Below are 6,000 nucleotides of genomic sequence, written 5' to 3' on the forward strand. Positions count from 1 at the left end.
ACCACAGTTGCCTGGTTGCCACTGTTACCATGGAGACCATATGTTGCTGCGCTGCCACCGTCAACAGGATGAACCTCCAGGTACCCGCTTCTTTCAGTCGGTATCCCCAGAATCTCAGGGGTGTGCACCATCTGAGGGGGACAGGCAAACAGGTCTAGAGCCCTTAGCTTCTCTCTTGGATGGTGAACCCTGATCTCCCGCCAAGATTCATAGAGTAGACAATTCCCCAAGCACTGGAAGAGGCATAGGTGCTGGGCAGGCAAAAAAGGGGAAATGATCATTAGAGGTGGGATATCTGAGCGAGAGGAAGGATCCCTGAATGAGAGGCACGTTGCTGCATCTCTGTGTGGTGCATCTGAATAGTGTCCAGTGGGTCTGTGTAGGATCTTCATGACAGTGATTAGCACCATGGCTGGCAGCCTTTGTTTCTAGATACGTACAGTGTTAGGCATCGTACAAGAAGACCTGCCTAGATTTAGGTGGAGAAAGGGGCACTAATATAACCAGTGCCTGGTGAGTGTCATCCCACACCACCAAGCAATTCTCCAGGTCTCAGAGGATACCGACCGGATGTCCTACAGTTCAACTCAGTTCCGACACTGTCAGCCTGGAGATAGTGTCAGATCTCATAGGTTAAGGACTCAGTCCCACAAGGCTGTCCCCATTTTGGACACCAATCAGAAGTCCAGGTTATCACCTGTGCTTCTGATCGACTGGCTACAAATTGGAGGTTTCCACGACCCCTCCTAGGGTCCAGTTAATTTGCTAGAGCAGCTCATAGGACTCAGGAAAACAATTTACTTACTAGATGAAAAGTTTATTATAAAAGGATATAACTCAGGAAGAGACAGTGGGAGAGATGCATAGGGCACGGTATGGGGAGAGAGGCGTGGAGCTTCCATGCCCTCTCCAGGCACCACTTTCCCCAAATCTCTGCATGTTCACCAACCCTGAAGCTCTCCAGACCACATCCTTTTGGTTTTTTATGAAAGCTTCATTACCTAAGTATGTTTGATTAAATCATTGGCCATTGGTGAATGAACTTGATCTCCAGCCCCTCCCCCCTCCCCGGAAGGCTGGGGGATGGGACTGAAAGTTCCAACCATCCAATCACCTGGTTGATTCCCTTGACAACCAGCCCCCCATCCTTAGTGACTTTCCAAAACCACCTCATTAACATAAACTCCGGTGTGGTTGAAAAGGGCTTGTTATGAATTACAAGACACTCCTTCCACCTTTATGGAACTGGAGTTCTTTCAGGATTTCAGAAACTTATGACAAAAGAACAAATATTAGAACAAAAGATGCTCCCCTTGTTCTTTTTGCTTAGGAAATCCCAATGGCTTTAGGAGCTCTGTGCCAGCAACAGGGATGAAGACCTAATGTATGTCTCTTATTATAAATAACAGTATCACAAGTGGAAATTTTTTTTTTAAAGAGGAATCCTGGAAGTAATGGAAATAAACAGTAAAACACTTCAAAAGTAGGTACAGGTCAAAGGTAAGTGCCTTACAGAATGGGCAAGGGGAAGTTTAACTTGAAGAAGTGGGAGACCAGAATCCTAAGGGTCCCCTGCCCTCCTTGTTAGTAATGTCCCTTGGAAGAGAGAAAGAGTGGAAGCACCACTGATCCTAAGAAATGAGCAAGGCCTTTCAGCCCAGGTACCTTCAAGGGGAAAAGCATCTCCCCCCTCCAGGGTCAGGGTGAGGAGGATTGGGAGGAGGCTCCCAGAAGGTCCTATGAGTTTGTGCTGCAGTGTTCCGACCTGAAGGGTGGGCGGAGTCACCAGCAACTATCTGAGGCATAAGACAGATGCCCTGTAGACAGCCTGGGCTGAACCACAAAGAGGTAAACAGCCTGCTTCTCCTTTTTCCAAGGAAGAAGCACAACTTTGATCTCTGTGTCTGTGATGAATTATGCAGTCCACTGGGTTTGTAGGAAACACACCTACTTCATCTCATCTTAGCACCTGTGCCTCCAGACACAAAAATCCCCACAGCGAAAGCTGTTAAATAAAGAAAGGCAGCACCAGAAACTGTGACCAGTTCCCCCCAATAGCTGGGATGTCCACAGAGGGGTGCCCTCCTCTAGGAAGCCTTCCTCTCCTGAGTGCCCATGCTGCTAAGTGCCCTTCTTCAGCCCCATGGCATCATGCTGTGTCTCTCGCATGGCACTTACACTTCCAGATGAAATGAGTGTTTTCCTTTGGACCCCATCAGGAACTGGGTTGTCTTGAGGAGCAGGGCTTCTGACTTACTCATCTTCGTATTCCAATGACTAGTAGTGGCTGGTGTGTAGTAAGTGCTCAGTAAACACTTACTGATCTGAATCCAGCTAAAGCCTTCCCCCATCCACTCACTCAAGTTGGTCCTTAATGCTGGTGTTAAACTCTTATTTAGGTAAGTGTTGTTGGGGGTTCTCAAGACCGCCCTCAGATTCAGTGATTTGCTAGAAGGACAGACAGAACTCAGAAAAGCTGTTATACTCAGGATTATGGTTTATTACACTGAAAGGATATAGCTTAAAATCAACAAAGGTAAAAGGCAGGTAGGACAGAGTTCAGGAGAGATGAGACAGCTTCCAGCTGTCCTCCCGCCGTGGATGTGTACAGACAGTGCTGAATTTTCCCAGCAAAGCTGTGTGACAACAGGAGTATTGCTAACCAGGGGAGCTCACCTGAGCCTTAGTGCCCAGGGACTTGGGGGAGGTCAGTAGGGTGGGCACGGAACACCCATATAGCTGACCTTAGTTACCCAACCTCCAAAGGTCAAACAAGGTCTCCACCATACATCACATTGTTAGCATAAATTATCCAACATGGCCCAAGGTAAACCAGGTAAACAAAGACACTGATCAGACAGATATTCCAAGGGCTTGAAGGTTATCTCCCAGGAGCCACGCAAGGGCCACATCTTTCCTTGGAACGTGCAGAGTTTGGGCAACCCAGCCCTGCCGAGTGAACCCTTTACTGTGCACTGTGCTACATGATAAGTTAGATCAAACAAGACATAGTTCCTCTCCACGTTGAAGCTCCCCCCAGATATCCTAGCTTCCCTCCCCTTCCCCTGATCCGCTACAGACAAGCCCAGCCCTGGCCTTCTTCTCAGGTCATTGGCTAAAGTTCACTGTCTAGTGGACTCCTTTCCATACATGCTTCTTCTCAAGCAGCTCACATGCCCTTCACGAGAGATGGGTGTGGGTGTGGGGTGGAAGGAGCACAGGTGCCTGCATCTTTAAGCAGATCTGGATTTGCATCTTTCTATATACAGGTTGTGTCACTTGGCCCCCTCAACCTGTGTGCCTGTGTGTTATGTAAGTGGGTTTCCACCATCTGCCTTCCAGACTGCTGTGGAAGATGAGAGAGGTGCCCCCCACGAGAGGGGCTGCCCAGAACTCATCAGTGCTCACCAGGCTCCCTTCCCTGCTCTGCACAGTTTGTCCTCTTCCATCAGTAAGCAGGCTCTACCTCTTACCCTCTGAGACGGGTGTCTGAGCTGAAGCCCACCCAGGCGTTAGAGTCCCACAGGCACCCTACTCACCACACCCAAAGCTCCGTGGACGCATTGACAATTTAAATGCAAACTCACATGTATTGTATTCACCATTCTTCAGTCAATACAGCTACCCTGTAAAGGTATATATATATATGTGTGTGTGTGTGTGTGTGTGTGTGTGTGTGTGTGTGTGTGTGTGTGTGTAATAAAATCATGCTTTGAAATACTTTTATTTCAGGAGAGGGGAGAACCTGGGAATGAAAATACTCTTTCCCTTTGCAGAACTCGTCCTCTTCTAGGAGGGAGAGACATGCTCTAGAACCTTGCTGCTCACTGTGTGGTCCAGGGACATGCAGCCTCCACATCACCTGGGATCTTGCTAGACATGCAGAGTCTTTGGTCCAACCCAGAGCCACTGAATCAGAGTCTGCATTTTAACATGAGCTCCAGGTGATTTGTATGCACTGATCTGGAAGGTTCACTTACTAGCTGTGTGGTTTGAGCATTTGTTTCAATGCTTCTGCTAATATCTTTTATCTAGGATCAAGATCACAGGAGGATTTCAAAGGACAATGAAAAAAATTGTCCCCGTCTGAGGTCTCAAAGCCAATTGGAACAGGTATCATTTTTTTTTAATTTATTTTATTGAAGTATAATTGATTTACAATGTTGTGTTAATTTCTGCTGTACAGCAAAGTGATTCAATTATACATATATATTCTTTTTCATATTCTTTTCCATTATGGTTTATTACAGGATAGTGAATAGAGTTCCCTGTGCTATACAGTAGGACTTGTTTATCCATTCTATATATAATAGTTTGCATCTGCTAACCCCAAACTCCCAATCTACCCCTTCCTCAACCCCTTCCCCCCTGGCAACCACAAGTCTGTTCTCTATGTCTGTGAGTCGGAACAGGTATCGTTTTTAACTAACATGCCAAGAAAGATCCCTTCTGCTGGGTCTAACGCTGGTTTTTAGGGTCACCACTGGGAGAACAAAGCCAAGTAATTCGGTTTTGTTTCTCCCAGTGAGCAGGTTTGAACTCTGCATCAGCTGCCCCGGAGCAGGTGTGTGTGAGACCACGAGGTTTCAGCCACTGTGGGAAAGTAGACATGGGGTGGCTCTAGGGGGAAGAGTTCACTTTCGCCTCTTCCTGAAAAAGTCTAGACCACAAGACAGAGTAGATCTGGAGTGAGGGGACTTGGAGGCCCTTCACCCTGATATCCCTTCTTTTGTGTTTTTTTGTGAGCTAGATGCAAAGCTTTAGTTCATGACAGTATAACTTACTGGTTATAAGCAAGGACTCTAGAGTCAGATGGCCTGCGTTCAAATTTGGCCCCATCTACTAGTGGTGTAAACTTGGGCAAGATATTTACCCTTTCCATGCTTCACTTTCCCCCTCAGCGAATGAGGATGGTACCAATAATATCTACCTTGTAGGGCTGTTGTGAGGATAAAATGGGTTCATATTGGCCATATACTTAAAAGAGTGCCTGGCATATACTAGCTGTTATATACGTATTTATTATTAAATAATTCAAACTTTAAATGGCCTATGCAAAGTTCCACTGACTAATGAGACATAATCAGAAGGTGTGACTGGGACTAAATCTTGGAACAGAGCCTTTGTAAAGAATGGTAATGGAAAAGGATTTTCTGCAAGGTGTCACTTTGAAGGTGATGGTGATTCCAGCTGTCTGGAGACAACAGAAGGCCAGTCTCCATGAGCATCTGTTGGCATCACTGGTTGCAGCCTGACCCTTTCCATGTCCGTGTGTTGCGACACCGATTGGGCTGTGGCCCCTACAGCAGTGATGTCCACAGTTCTACCTCCTGCTCGGTGGCTGGGACTACAGCGGCCCCTCTATATTTTCTCTGGGCCGCCATCTCTCTACTACTTGTCAGGGAGGGTACAGAGCCCTGCCTCGGGAACCCCCTTCCTCCCACAGATGAGGTGGAAATGATGTGACAAGAGTCTTCCATATGTCTTCAGCACCCTTCTTATCACTGAGGTTTGTAACAAGGGGGTTTACCTTGGGAGTGGAGGGTCATCCTTAGCTTTTCCTCCCTTATATCCCTAAACTACTCTTTAAATTTTGGCAGTGTGCCATATAAGACTGAAGACCTTTTTTTTTTTCTTTTTAAAATATAAACTGGGGACTTCCCTGGTGGCGCAGTGCTTAAGAATCCACCTGCCAATGCAGGGGACACGGGTTTGATCCCTGGTCTGGGAAGATCCCACATGCCGAGGAACAGCTAAGCCCGTGCGCCACAACTACTGAGCCCATGTGCCACAACTACTGAAGCCCGCGTGCCTAGATCCCATGCTCCGCAACAAGAGAAGCTACCGCAATGAGAAGCCCGTGCACCGCAACAGAGTAGCCCCCGCTCGCCGCAACTAGAGAAAGCCCACGCACAGCAGCGAAGACCCAATGCAGCAAAAAAAAAAAAAATATATATATATATATATATAAACTGTATTTTTAGAACACGTTTAGATTTA

Source organism: Eschrichtius robustus, chromosome 8 (assembly GCF_028021215.1).
Source record: "Eschrichtius robustus isolate mEscRob2 chromosome 8, mEscRob2.pri, whole genome shotgun sequence".
Lineage (NCBI taxonomy): Eukaryota > Metazoa > Chordata > Mammalia > Artiodactyla > Eschrichtiidae > Eschrichtius > Eschrichtius robustus.